The sequence below is a fragment of the Pan troglodytes genome, chromosome 20 (genome assembly GCF_028858775.2).
Source record: "Pan troglodytes isolate AG18354 chromosome 20, NHGRI_mPanTro3-v2.0_pri, whole genome shotgun sequence".
NCBI lineage: Eukaryota > Metazoa > Chordata > Mammalia > Primates > Hominidae > Pan > Pan troglodytes.
In genome coordinates, this window is record NC_072418.2 from 67,401,008 (window position 1) to 67,418,079 (window position 17,072).

Sequence of the window (17,072 nt, forward strand, 5' to 3'; positions counted from 1 at the left end):
ATATGTTCAACGGAGAACAGGTACATAATTTATGACACAACTGCACAATATACACCACTAAAATAGAGGATATAAATTTATATGAAGTATGAAAAAGATGTGAATGATGGCTTGTTGGTGAAAAACAGCAATGACTGGAATATTGTGTGTAACATAATCCTGCTTTTCTGTATATAATGTAGGCATAGAAAATAGGATTGAAAGGACATACTCTAGTCAACAGTGTATATAGCTTGGGTGGAGGGGGTGTATAATGGGGAAGGAGAGTCCCTTTTCCTATCTATTCCATATACATCTCTGGATTTAAAAGATCATACATGCATATGCATTACCTTCAAAATTAAAATGATAAAGACAAAAGGAGAAGCTTTGGATTTGAATCATGATACTACTGTTTGCAACTTCTATGACCGTGGGGAAGTCGCCTAGCCTCCTGGGGTTTATTTCCTCATTTATAAAAATAGGGAAAGTAATAATACTTGTCTACATATCTTCTAGGGTTGTTGGGAGGATTGAATGTGATAATGGGTTACAGCATTATGAATTATTTATTCATAGAACACAATTATTATAAAAATAGTTTGCTCTGATTAAAATAAAAGAAGGACGAGATCGTGTGTGTTTTTCAGTCCCAGTAGCTTTACTAACCAGAAAGCGCCTGCTGATGTGGTGATCACAGTTGCTTTGGTGCAGCTTCCTGTTGACTTTTGGCAATTCTCCACGCTGCTAGCTAAGGCTGAGGTGGCGACTGTGGAAGGTGTGATCTCCTCCCCCACCCAGCACACATTTGTGTGCATACTCACACTCATGCACACACAAACACACACATGCACACTCTATCACAGTACATGAGGTGGCATCAGCTGCTCCGGCATAGACTTTCATACAACATAAAGGGCTTTTTTGGTGTGGTGTGTGCATTATTTCCTGTTAAGCATGAGCTGAGTCAGTGCCATGCTTTTCCATCTGAAACCTTTCTGAGGCTCAGGCTGTGTTAAGAGCAAACCCTCTCCCCTCCATGCCCACCCCATGGCCCTCTACTGAAGCCAGATCATAATCTGCTCATTTCATGAGGATTTTCAAACCGAATGGACTGGGCCATGTGAGAGATCACTGAAAGGAACAGACCAAGCAGAGGCTAAGAGACTCCAGGCTAATCTGCTGAGTCATCTGAAAATGCACAGCTGTGGCAGCTCACGGTGCTTTAAAGTACTTTGGCAGGATGTTGGTTCAGGGGGCCTGTTCCTGCAGCCCTGCTGAATGTTTGGTTAGGAGGCATAATCATTTTTTGGACAGGATCTCCCAAATGTAAGGTGATAGATGCTAATGTGGAATATAATACAGAAGATACAGCTTGGATGTCATAAATAGTTCCATGTTTATGGAGATGGCAGTGTAGATATTTTCATGTTTATAGAGATGGCGGTGTAGATATTTCCATGTTTATAGAGATAGCAGTGTAGATATTTACATGTCTATACAGATGGCTGTGTAGATATTTCCATGTGTATACAGATGGCATTGTAGATATTTCCATGTTTATGCAGATGGTGGTGTAGATATTCCAATGTTTATACAGATGACTGTATAGGTATTTCCATGTTTTTACAGATGTCAGTGTAGATATTTCCATGTTTATAGAGAGAGCGGTGTAGATATTTCCATGTTTTTACAGATGGCAGTGTTGATATTTCCATCTATACACAGATGGCCGTGTAGATATTTCCAAGTTTATACAGTTGGCGGCATAGATATTTCCATGGATATGCAGATGGCGGTGTAGATATTTCCATGTATATACAGATGGCTGTGTAGATATTTCCATGTTTATACAGATGGCGGTGTAGATATTTCCATGTTTATACAGATAACTTTGTAAGTATTTCCATGTTTATACAGATGGCGGTGTACATATTTCCATGTTTATAGAGATAGCGGTGTAGGTATTTCCCTGTTTATGGAGATAGCGGTGTAGATATTTCCATGTTTAAACAGATGGCTGTGTAGATATTTCCATGTGAATACAGATCGCATTGTAGATATTTCCATTTTTATAGGGATGGTGTTGTAGATATATCCATGTTTATACAGATGACTGGGTACATAATTCCATATATTTAAAGATGGCAGTGTAGATATTTCAATGTTTACAAAGATAGCGCTGTAGATATTTCCATGTTCATACAGATGGCGCTGTAGATATTTCCATGTTTAGACAGATGGCAGTGTAGATATTTCCATGTTTATACAGATAGCGGAGTAGATATTTCCTTGTTTACAGAGATAGCGGAGTAGATATTTCCATCTTTGCACAGATTGCGGTGTAGATATTGTCAACTTTACACAGATAGCGGTGTAGATATTTCCAAGTTTACACAGATAGCTGTGTAGATATTTCCATGTTTACAGAGATAGCATTGTAGATATTTCCATGTTTATACAGATACCGGTGTAGTTATTTCCATGTTGATACAGATAGCGGTGTAGATATTTCCAGGTTTATAGAGATATCGGTGAAGGTATTTCCACGCTTATACAGATAGCGATGTAGGTATTTCCACGTTTATACAGATAGCGTTGAAGATATTTCCACATTTATACAGATAGCGGTTTAGATATTTCCACGTTTATACAGATAGCTGTGTAGATATTTCCACGTTTTACAGACAGCTGTGTAGATATTTCCATGTATATAGATATAGTGGTGCAGATATTTCCATGTTTATAGAGATGCCGGTGTAGATATTTCCATGTTTATGCAGATGACTGGGTAGGTATTTGCATGTTTATACAGAGGGCGGTGTAGATATTTCCATGTTTATAGAGATAACGGTGTAGATATTTCCATGTTTATGAAGATAGTGGTTTAGATATTTCCATGTTTATAGAGATTGCGGTGTAGAAATTTCCGTATTTATACAGATAGCGGTGCAGATATTTCCATGTTTATACAAATGGCTGTGTAGATATTTCCATGTTTATACAGATGGCGGTGTAGATATTTCCTTCTTTATAAAGATAGCGGTGTACTTATTTCCATGTTTATAGAGATATCGGTGTAGATATTTCCAAGTTTATACAGAGAGCGGTGTAGGTATTTCCAAGTTTTTCAGATAGTGGTGTAGATATTTCCATCTTTATACAGAGAGCGGTGCAGATATTTCCATGTTTACACAGATAGCCGTGTAGATATTTCGATGTTTATACAGATATATTTGCAGATATTTCCATGTTTAAAAAGATAGCGTTGAAGATATTTCCATGTTTATATAGATAGCGGTGTCGGTATTTCCATCTTTATACAGATAGCGGTGTAGATATTTCCATGTTTATACAGATACCGGTGTAGATATTTCCATGTTTATAGAGATTTCCGTGTAGATATTTGCATGTTTATACAGATGGTGGTGTAGATATTTCCATGTTTATACAGATGACTGTGTAGGTATTTCCATGTTTATACAGACAGCGGTGTAGATATTTCCATGTTTATACAGATAGCGGTGTAGACATTTTCATGTTTACAGAGATAGCGGTGTAGATATTTCCATAGTTATACACATAGCGGTGTAGATTTTTCCAGGTTTATACAGGTAGCGGTGTACATATTTCCATGTTTATACAGAGAGCCGTGTAGATATTTCCATTTTTACAGAGATGGTGGTGTAGGTATTTCCATGTTTATAGAGATAGCAGTGCAGATATTTTCATGTTTATTCAGATAGAGGTGTAGATATTTCCATGTTTATACATATAGCGGTGTTGGTATTTGCATGTTTATACAGATAGCGGTGTAGATATTTTCATGTTTATACAGCTCACAGTGCAGATATTTCCATCTTTATACAGATGGCAGTGAAGATATTTCCATCTTTATACAGATACTGGTGTATATATTTCAATGTTTAAACAGATGGCGGTGTAGATACAGCCATGATTCTGAAGATGGCGGTGTAGATATTTTCATGTTTACACAGATGGCGGTGTAGATATTTCCATGTTTACAGAGATTTCGGTGTAGGTATTTCCATGTTTATAGTGCAAGTGTTGTAGGTATTTCCATGTTTATAGAGATATCGGTGTAGTCATTTCCATATTTCTACAGGTAACGCTGTAGGTATTTCCATGTTTATACAGATGGCGGTGTAGATATTTCCATGTTTCTAAAGATGGCGGTGTAGGTATTTCCTTGTTTATACAGATAGCGGTGAAGATATTTCCATGTTTATACAGATAGCGCTGTAGATATTTCCATGTTTACAGAGATAGCGGTGTAGATATTTCCATCTTTGTACAGATTGCCGTGTAAATATTTCCATTTTTAAACAGATAGCTGTGTAGATATTTCCAAGTTTCCACAGATTGCTGTGCAGATATTTCCATGGTTACACAGATAGCCTTGTAGATATTTCCATGTTTATACAGATAGCGGTGTAGATATTTCCATGTTAATACAGATAGCGGTGTAGATATTTCCATGTTTATACAGATAGCGGTGGAGATATTTCCCTGTTTATACAGATATCGATGCAGATATTTCCATGTTTATACAGATAGCGGTGCAGATATTTCCATGTTCATAGCGATAACGGTGTAGATATTTCCATGTTTATACAAATGGCTGTGTAGATATTTCCATGTGTATACAGATGGCGTTGTAGATATTTCCATGTTTATACATATAGCGGTGTAGATATTTCCATGTTTACAGATACAGCGGTAAAGTTATTTCCAACTTTGCACAGATTGCGGTGTAGACATTGCAAACTTTACACAGATAGCGGTGTAGATGTTTCCAAGTTTACACAGATAACTGTGTCTATATTTCCATGTGTACAGAGATAGCATTGTAGATGTTTCCATGTTTATACAGATAGCGGTGTAGTTATTTACATGTTTATACAGATAGCGGTGTAGATATTTTCAGGGTTATACAGATAGTGGTGAAGGTATTTCCACGTTTATACAGATAGCGATGTAGATATTTCCACGTTTATGCAGATAGCGTTGTAGGTATTTCCACATTTATACTGATAGCGGTTTAGATATTTCAACGTTTATACAGATAGCGGTGTAGATATTTTCACGTTTTACAGATAGCTGTGTAGATATTTCCCTGTTTACACAGATAGCGTTGTAAATATTTCCATGTTTACACAGATAGCGTTGTAGATATTTCCATGCTTACACAGATTGCGGTGTAGATATTTCCAAGTTTACACAGATAGCTGTGTAGATATTTCCATGTTTACACAGATAGCGTTGTAGATATTTCATTGTATATAGAGATAGCGGTGTAGGTATTTCCATGTTGATAAAGATACCGGTGTAAGTATTTCCGTGTTTTTAAAGATAGCGGTGAAGATATTTCCATGTTTATACATATAGCGGTGTAAAAATTTCCATGTTTTTACAGACTGCGGTGTAGATATTTCCATGCTTATACAGATAGCGGTGTAGATATTTCCATGTTTATAGAGACTGCGGTGTAGATATTTCCATCTTTGCACAGATTGCTGTGTAGATATTTCCATTTTTACACAGATAGCTGTGTAGATATTTCCATGTTTATACAGATAACGGTGTTGTTATTTCCATGTTTATACAGATAGCGGTGTAGATATTTCCATGTCTATAGAGATAACGGTGTAGTTATTTCCATATTTATACAGATTGCAGTGTATATATTTCAATCTTCATACAGATGGTGGTGTAGATATTTCCATGTTTATACAGATGGCAGTGAAGATATTTCCATTATTTATGCAGATAGTGGTGTAGATATTTCCATGTTTATACAGATGGTGGTGTAGATATATCCATGTTTCAGAAGATGGCGGTGTAGATATTTCCATGTTTATACAGATGTCTGTGTAGATATTTCCAAGTTTATGCAGATGGCGGTGTAGATATTTCCATGTTTATGGAGATGGCGGTGTAGTTATTTCTATGTTTATAGAGATAGCGGTGTAAATATTTCCATGTTTATAGAGATCATGGTGTAAGTATTTTCATGTTTATAGAGATAGCGGTGAAGATATTTCCATGTTTATACAGATAGCGGTATTAATATTTCCATGTTTATACAGATAGCGGTGTAGATATTTCTATGTTTATACAGCTCGCTGTGTTGAGATTTCCATCTTTATACAGATGGCGGTGTAGATATTTCCATGTTTATACAGATAGCGGTGTAGATATTTCCATGTCTACAGAGATAGCGGTGTAGGTAGTTCCATATTTATACAGATTGCGGTGTAGATATTTCCATCTTTATACAGATGGTGGTGTAGATATTTCCATATTTATACAGATAGTGAAGATATTTCCATGTTTATACAGATAGTGGTGTAGGTATTTCAATGTTTTTACAGATGGCGGTGTAGATACATCCATGTTTCTGAAGATGGCATTGTAGATGTTTTTATGTTTATAGAGATGGCGGTGTAGATATTTCCATGTTTATACAGACGACTGTGCAGGTATGTCCATGTTTATACAGATGGCGGTGAAGATATTTCCATGTTTATACAGATAGCGGTGTAGATATTTCCATATTTATACAGATAGCGGAGTAATTATTTCCATGTTTATACAGATAGTGGTGTAGATATTTCCATGTTTATACAGATTGTAGTGTAGATATTTAGATGTTTATACAGATTTTGGTGTGGATATTTCCATGTTTATACAGATAGCGGTGTAGATATTTTCATGTTTACAGATAGTGGTGTAGATATTTCCATGTTTACAGAGATAGAGGTGTAGATATTTCCATATTTGCACAGATTGCGGTGTAGATATTTCCATCCTCACACAGATTGCGTTGTACATATTTCCATGTTTACACAGACAGCTGTGTAGATATTTCCGTGTTTAAACAGATAGTGTTGTAGGTATTTCCATGTTTATAGAGATTCCGGTGTAGATATTTCCATGTTTATAAAGATAGCGGTGTAGATATTTCCATGTTTATACAGATAGCGGTGGAGATATTTTCATGCTTATTCACATAGCGATGTAGATGTTTGCACGCGTATACAGATAGCAGTGTAGATATTTCCATATTTATGCAGATAGCGGTGTAGATATTTCCATGTATATACAGATAGCGGTGGAGATATTTCCATGTTTCTAGAGATGGTGGTGTAGATATTTCGAAGTTTATGCAGGCATCGGTGTAGATAATTCCATGTTTATAGAGATAGCCGTGTAGATATGTCCTTGTTTATACAGATAGCGGTGTAGATATTTCCAGGTTTACAGAGATAGCGGTGAAGATATTTCCATATTTATAAAGATAGCGGTGTAGATATTTGTATGTTTATTCAGATGGTGGTGCAGATATTTCCATGTTTATACAGATAGTGGTGGAGATATTTCCATGTTTGTACAGATGGCGGTGTAGATATTTCCATGTTTCTACAGATGACTCTGTGGATATTTGCATGTTTTTACAGATGGCGGTGTAGATATTTCCATGTTTATACAGATAGCGGTTTAGCTATTTCCATATTTCTACAGATAGCGATGTAGATATTTCCACGTTTATAGAGATGGCTGTGTAGATATTTCCATGTTTATACAGATGGCAGTGTAGATATTTCGGTGTTTATACAGATAGTGGTGTGGATATTTCTATGTTTATAGAGATGACTGTGTACGTATTTCCATGTTTATACAGAAGGCGGTTTAGATATTTCCATATTTATAGAAATAGCCTTGTAGATATTTCCAAGTTTATACAGATAGCGGTGAAGACATTTCCATGTTTATAGAGATAGCGGAGTAGATATTTCCATATTTATACAGATAGCAGTGTAGATATTTCCATGTTTATACAGATAGCGGTGTAGATGTTTCAATGTTTATACAGATAGCGGTGTAGATATATCAATGTTTATACAGATCGTGGTGTAGATATTTCCATGTTTATACAGACAGCGGTGTAGGTATTTCCATGTTTATGTAGATAGCGTAGTAGATATTTCCATATTTTCAGAGATATATGTTTAGATATTTCCATATTTCCACAGATTGCGGTGTAGATATTTCCTCCTTTATACAGATAGCGGTGTAGGTATTTACGTGTTTACACAAATAACGGTGTAGATATTTCCATCTTTATACAGATGACTTTGTAGATGTTTCCATGTGTATACAGATGGCAGTGTAGATATTTCCATGTTTATGCAGATAGCGGTGTGGCTATTTCCATGCTTGCAGAGGTAGCGATGTAGATATTTCCATGTTTATAGAGATATCTGTGTAGATATTTCCATGTTTATACAGATGGCAGTGTAGATATTTCCACGTTTATACAGATAGTGGTGTAGATGTTTCCATGTTTAGACAGATGACTGTGTAGCTATTTCCATGTATATACAGATGCCAGTGTAGATATTTCCATGTTTATAGAGATAGCGGTGTAGTTATTTCCAAGTTTATACAGATGGCAGTTTAGATATTTTCATGTTTATACAGAACGCGGTTTAGACATTTCCATGTTTATAGAGATAGCGGTGTAGATATTTCCATATTTATACAGATAGCGGAGTAATTATTTCCGTGTTTATACAGATAGTGGTGTAGATATTTCCATGTTTATAGAGATTGTGGTGTAGATATTTCCATGTTTATTCAGATTTTGGTGTGGATATTTCCATGTTTATACAGATAGCAGTGTAGATATTTCCATGTTTACAGATAGTGGTGTAGATATTTCCATGTTTACAGAGATAGAGGTGTAGATATTTCCATATTTGCACAGATTGCGGTGTAGATATTTCCATCCTCACACAGATTGCGGTGTACATATTTCCATGTTTACACAGACAGCTGTGTAGATATTTCCGTGTTTAAACAGATAGTGTTGTAGGTATTTCCATGTTTATAGAGATTCCAGTGTAGATATTTCCATGTTTATAAAGATAGCGGTGTAGATAATTCCATGTTTATACTGATAGCGGTGGAGTTATTTTCATGTTTATACAGATAGCGCTGTAGATATTTGCACGTTTATACAGATAGCAGTGTAGATATTTCCATGTTTATGCAGATAGCGGTGTAGATATTTCCATGTTTATACAGATAGCGGTGTAGATATTTCCATGTTTTTACAGACAGCAGTGGAGATATTTCCATGTTTATACACATAGCGGTGTACATATTTCCATGTTTATAGAGACAGCGGTGTAGGTATTTCCATGTTTATACACATAGCGGTGCAGATATTTCCATGTTTACACAGATGCCTATGCAGATATTTCCATATTTATACAGAGGGCTGTGTAGATATTTCTATGTTTATACAGATGGCAGTGTAGATATTTCCATGTTCCTACACATGACTGTGTAGGTATTTCCATCTTTATACAGATGGCTTTGTAGATATTTCCATGTTTATAGAGATAGCGGTGCAGATATTTCCATGTTTATACAGATAGCGCTGTATATATTTCCATGTTTATACAGATCGTGGTGTAGATATTTCCGTGTTAATACACAGGGCGGAGTAGATACTTCCATCTTTATGGAGATGGCAGTGTAGATATTTTCAAGTTTATAGAGATATCGGTGTAGATATTTCCATGTTTATGTTGATTGCGGTGTAGATATTTCCATGTTTATACAGATAGCGGTGTGGATATTTCAATGTTTTTACAGATGGCGGTGTAGATATTTCCATATTTATACAGATGTCTGTGTAGATATTTCCATGTGTATACAGATGGTATTGTAGGTATTTCCATGTTTATACAGATGGTGGTGTAGACATTTCCATGTTTATTCAGATGACGGTGTAGATATTTCCATGTTTTTACAGATGGCAGTGTAGATATTTCAATGTTTATAGAGATGGCGCTGTAGATATTTCCATGTTTAAACAGATAACGGTGGAGATATTTCCATGTTTATACAGACAGCAGTGGAGATATTTCCATGTTTATACGCATAGCGGTGTACATATTTCCATGTTTATGGAGACAGCGGTGTAGGAATTTCCATGTTTATACAGATAGCGTTGCAGATATTTCCATGTTTACACAGATGCCTATGCAGATATTTCCATATTTATACAGAGGGCTGTGTAGTTATTTCTATGTTTATACAGATGGCAGTGTAGATATTTCCATGTTCCTACACATGTCTGTGTAGGTATTTCCATCTTTATACAGATGGCTTTGTAGATATTTCCATGTTCATAGAGATAGCGGTGCAGATATTTCCATGTTTATACAGATAGCGCTGTATATATTTCCATGTTTATACAGATCGTGGTGTAGATATTTCCGTGTTTATACACAGGGAGGAGTAGATACTTCCATCTTTATGGAGATGGCAGTGTAGATATTTTCATGTTTATAGAGATGGCGGTGTAGATATTTCCATATTTATAGAGATAGCGGTGTAGATATTTCCATCTTTCTACAGACGGCAGTGTAGATAATTCCATGTTTATACAGATGGCCATGTAGATATTTCCATATTTATACAGATGTCTGTGTAGATATTTCCATGTGTATACAGATGGTATTGTAGGTATTTCCATGTATATACAGATGGTGGTGTAGATATTTCCATGTTTATTCAGATGACTGTGTAGATATTTCCATGTTTACACACATTGCAGTGTAGATATTTCCATCTTTCTACAGATGGCATTGTAGATATTTCCATGTTTATACAGATGGCTGTGAAGATATTTCCATGTTTATATAGATGGTGTTGTAGATATTACCATGTTTATACAGATAGCGGTGTAGATATTTTCAGGTTTACACAGATAGCAGTGTAGATGTTTCTATGTTTATACAGATTGCGGTGTAGATATTTCCATGTTTATAGAGATGGCTGTGTAGATATTTCCATGTTTATACAGATATCGGTGTAAATAGTTCCATGTTTATACAGATCACGGTGTAGATATTTCCATGTTTATAGAGATGGGGGTGTATATATTTTCATGTTTATACAGATAGCGGTGTAGATATTTCCATGTTTATACAGACCACGGTGTAGATATTTCCATGTTTATACAGATAGCGGTGCAGATATTTCCATGTTTGTACAGATGGCGGTGTTGATATTTCCATCTATACACAGATGACCGTGTAGATATTTCCATGTTTATACAGATGGTGGCGCAGATATTTCTATGGATATGTAGATGGCGGTGTAGATATTTCCATGTATATACAGATAGTGGTGTAGTTATTTCCATGTTTATATGGAGAGCGGTGTAGATATTTCCATATATGTACACATGGCTGTGTAGATATTTCCATGTTTATACAGATGGCGGTGTAGATATTTCCATGTTTATACAGATAAATTTGTAAGTATTTCCATGTTTATTCAGATGGCGGTGTAGATATTTCGATGTTTATAGAGATAGCAGTGGAGATATTTCCATGTTTATAGAGATAGCGGTGTAGATATTTCCACGTTTATATTGATCGCGGTGTAGTTATTTCCATGTTTATAGAGATAGCGGTGTGGATATTTCCATGTTTATACCGATAGGGGTGTAGATATTTCCATGTTTATAGAGATGGCGTTGTAGATATTTCCATGTTTATACAGATCACGGTGTAGATATTTCCTTGTTTATGCAAATAGCGGTGTAGTTTTTTCCATGTTTATACAGATAGCGGTGTAGATATGTCCTTGATTATACAAATAGCAGTGTAGATATTTCCATGTTTATACAGATCACGGTGTAGATATTTCCTTGTTCATACAAATAGCTGTGTAGTTATTTCCATGTTAATACAGATAGCGGTGTAGATATTTCCATGTATATACAGATGGCTGTGTAGATATTTCCATGTTTATACAGATGGCTGTGTAGATATTTCCATGTTTATACATATGACATGTAGGTATTTCCATGTTTATACAGATGGCGGTGTAGATATTTCAATGTTTATAGAGATAGCTGTGTAGATATTTCCATGTTTCTACAGATAGCGGTGTAGATATTTCCATGTTTATGCACATCGCAGTGTAGATATTTCCATGTTTCTACAGATAGCGTTGTAGATATTTCCATGTTTATACAGATCGCGGTGTAGATATTTCCATGTTTATGCAGATCGCGGTGAAGATATTTCCATGTTTATACAGATAGCGGTGTAGATATTTCCAGGTTTTTACAGATATTGGTGTAGATATTTCCATGTTTACACAGATTGCGGTGTAGATATTTCCATCTTTCTACAGATGGCATTTTAGATATTTCCATGTTTATACAGATGGCGGTGTAGATATTTCCATGTTTACACAGATTGCAGTGTAGATATTTCCATCTATCTACAGATGGCATTGTAGATATTTCCATGTTTATAGAGATGGCGTTGTAGATATTTCCATGTTTATACAGATCACGGTGTAGATATTTCCTTGTTTATGCAAATAGCCGTGTAGTTATCTCCATGTTTATACAGATAGTGGTGTAGATATTTCCTTTTTTATACAAATAGCAGTGTAGATATTTCCATGTTTATACAGATCACGGTGTAGATATTTCCTTCTTTATACAAATAGCGGTGTAGTTATTTCCATGTTTATACAGATAGCTGTGTAGATATTTCCATGTATATACAGATGGCTGTGTAGATATTTCCACGTTTATACAGATGGCTGTGTAGATATTTCCATGCTTATACAGATGACTTGTAGGTATTTCCATGTTTATACAGATGGCGGTGTAGATATTTCCATGTTTATAGAGATAGCTGTGTAGATATTTCCATGTTTCTACAGATAGCGGTGTAGATATTTCCATGGTAATAGAGATCGCGGTGTAGATATTTCCATGTTTATACAGATCGCGGTGTAGATATTTCCATGTTAATAGAGATCGCGGTGTAGATATTTCCATGTTTATACAGATCGCGGTGTAGATATTTCCATGTTTATGCAGATCGCGGTGTGGATATTTCCATGTTTCTACAGATAGCGGTGTAGATATTTCCATGTTTATACAGATCGCGGTGTAGATATTTCCATGTTTATGCAGATCGCGGTGTAGATATTTCCATGTTTATACAGATAGCGGTGTAGATATTTCCATGTTTTTACAGATATTGGTGTAGATATTTCCATGTTTACACAGATTGAGGTGTAGATATTTCCATCTTTCTACAGATGGCATTGTAGATATTTCCATGTTTATACAAATGGCGGAGTAGATATTTCCATGTTTATAGAGATGGCGGTGTAGATATTTCCATGTTTAAACAGATATCGGTGCAAATATTTCCATGTTTATACAGATCACGGTGTAAATATTTCCATGTTTATAGAGATAGCGGTGAATATATTTCCATGTTTATACAGATAGCGGTGTAGATATTTCCATGTTTATGCACATCGCAGTGTAGATATTTCCATGTATCTACAGATAGCGGTGTAGATATTTCCGTGTTTATACAGATCGCGGTGTAGATATTTCCATGTTTATGCAGATCGCGGTGTAGATATTTCCATGTTTATACAGATAGCGGTGTAGATATTTCCATGTTTTTACAGATATTGGTGTAGATATTTCCATGTTTACACAGATTGCGGTGTAGATATTTCCATCTTTCTACAGATGGCATTGTAGATATTTCCATGTTTATACAGATGGCGGTGTAGATATTTCCATGTTTACACAGATTGCAGTGTAGATATTTCCATCTTTCTACAGATGGCATTGTAGATATTTCCATGTTTATACAGATGGCGGTGTAGATATTTCCATGTTTACACAGATTGCAGTGTAGATATTTCCATCTTTCTACAGATGGCATTGTAGATATTTCCATGTTTATACAGATGGCTGTGAAGATATTTCCATGTTTATATAGATGGTGTTGTAGATATTACCATGTCTATACAGATAGCTGTGTAGATATCTTCAGGTTTACACAGATAGCAGTGTAGATATTTCCATGTTTATACAGATGGCGGTGTAGATATTTCCATGTTTATAGAGATGGCTGTTTAGATATTTCCATGTTTATACAGATATCGGTGTAAATAGTTCCATGTTTATACAGATCACAGTGTAGATATTTCCATGTTTATAGAGATGGCGGTGTATATATTTCCATGTTTATACAGATAGCGGTGTAGATATTTCCATGTTTATACAGACCACGGTGTAGATATTTCCATGTTTATACAGATAGCGGTGCAGATATTTCCATGTTTGTACAGATGGCGGTGTTGATATTTCCATCTATACACAGATGACCGTGTAGTTATTTCCATGTTTATACAGATGGTGGCGCAGATATTTCTATGGATATGTAGATGGCGGTGTAGATATTTCCATGTATATACAGATAGCGGTGTAGTTATTTCCATGTTTATATGGAGAGCGGTGTAGATATTTCCATATATGTACACATGGCTGTGTAGATATTTCCATGTTTATACAGATGGCTGTGTAGATATTTCCATGTTTATACAGATGACATGTAGGTATTTCCATGTTTACACAGATGGCGGTGTAGATATTTCGATGTTTATAGAGATAGCAGTGGAGATATTTCCATGTTTATAGAGATAGCGGTGTAGATATTTCCACGTTTATACTGATCGCGGTGTAGTTATTTCCATGTTTATAGAGATAGCGGTGTGGATATTTCCATGTTTATACAGATGGCGGTGTAGATATTTCCATGTTTACACAGATTGCAGTGTAGATATTTCCATCTTTCTACAGATGGCATTGTAGATATTTCCATGTTTATAGAGATGGCATTGTAGATATTTCCATGTTTATACAGATCACGGTGTAGATATTTCCTTGCTTATACAGATAGCGGTGTAGATATTTCCAGGTTTATACAGATAGCGGTGTAGATATTTCCATGTTTATACAGATGGCGGGGTAGACATTTCCAAGTTTATAGAGATGGCGGTGTAGATATTTCTGTGTTTAAACAGATATCGGTGCAAATATTTCCATGTTTATACAGATCTCGGTGTAGATATTTCCATGTTTTTGCAGATCACGGTGTAGATATCTCCATGTTTATACAGATAGCGGTGTAGATATTTCCATGTTTTTACAGATATTGGTGTAGATATTTCCATGTTTACACAGATTGAGGTGTAGATATTTCCATCTTTCTACAGATGGCATTGTAGATATTTCCATGTTTATACAGATGGCGGTGTAGATATTTCCATGTTTATATAGATGGTGGTGTAGATATTACCATGTTTATACAGATAGCGATGTAGATATTTCCATGTTTATACAGATAGCGGTGTAGATATTTCCATGTTTATACAGATGGCGGTGTAGATATTTCTATGTTTATAGAGATGGCGGTGTAGATATTTCCATGTTTATACAGATATCGGTGTAGATATTTCCTTGTTTATGCAAATAGCGGTGTAGTTTTTTCCATGTTTATACAGATAGCGGTGTAGATATGTCCTTGTTTATACAAATAGCAGTGTAGATATTTCCATGTTTATACAGATCACGGTGTAGATATTTCCTTGTTCATACAAATAGCTGTGTAGTTATTTCCATGTTAATACAGATAGTGGTGTAGATATTTCCATGTATATACAGATGACATGTAGGTATTTCCATGTTTATACAGATGGCGGTGTAGATATTTCAATGTTTATAGAGATAGCTGTGTAGATATTTCCATGTTTCTACAGATAGCGGTGTAGATATTTCCATGTTTATGCACATCGCAGTGTAGATATTTCCATGTTTCTACAGATAGCGTTGTAGATATTTCCATGTTTATACAGATCGCGGTGTAGATATTTCCATGTTTATGCAGATCGCGGTGAAGATATTTCCATGTTTATACAGAGAGCGGTGTAGATATTTCCAGGTTTTTACAGATATTGGTGTAGATATTTCCATGTTTACACAGATTGCGGTGTAGATATTTCCATCTTTCTACAGATGGCATTTTAGATATTTCCATGTTTATACAGATGGCGGTGTAGATATTTCCATGTTTACACAGATTGCAGTGTAGATATTTCCATCTATCTACAGATGGCATTGTAGATATTTCCATGTTTATAGAGATGGCGTTGTAGATATTTCCATGTTTATACAAATCACGGTGTAGATATTTCCTTGTTTATGCAAATAGCCGTGTAGTTATCTCCATGTTTATACAGATAGTGGTGTAGATATTTCCTTTTTTATACAAATAGCAGTGTAGATATTTCCATGTTTATACAGATCACGGTGTAGATATTTCCTTCTTTATACAAATAGCGGTGTAGTTATTTCCATGTTTATACAGATAGCTGTGTAGATATTTCCATGTATATACAGATGGCTGTGTAGATATTTCCACGTTTATACAGATGGCTGTGTAGATATTTCCATGTTTATAGAGATAGCTGTGTAGATATTTCCATGTTTCTACAGATAGCGGTGTAGATATTTCCATGGTAGTAGAGATCGCGGTGTAGATATTTCCATGTTTATACAGATCGCGGTGTAGATATTTCCATGTTAATAGAGATCGCGGTGTAGATATTTCCATGTTTATACAGATCGCGGTGTAGATATTTCCATGTTTATGCAGATCGCGGTGTGGATATTTCCATGTTTCTACAGATAGCGGTGTAGATATTTCCATGTTTATACAGATCGCGGTGTAGATATTTCCATGTTTATGCAGATCGCGGTGTAGATATTTCCATGTTTATACAGATAGCGGTGTAGATATTTCCATGTTTTTACAGATATTGGTGTAGATATTTCCATGTTTACACAGATTGAGGTGTAGATATTTCCATCTTTCTACAGATGGCATTGTAGATATTTCCATGTTTATACAGATGGCGGTGTAGATATTTCCATGTTTATATAGATGGTGGTGTAGATATTACCATGTTTATACAGATAGCGGTGTAGATATTTCCAGGTTTATACAGATAGCGGTGTAGATATTTCCATGTTTATACAAATGGCGGAGTAGATATTTCCATGTTTATAGAGATGGCGGTGTAGATATTTCCATGTTTAAACAGATATCGGTGCAAATATTTCCATGTTTATACAGATCACGGTGTAAATATTT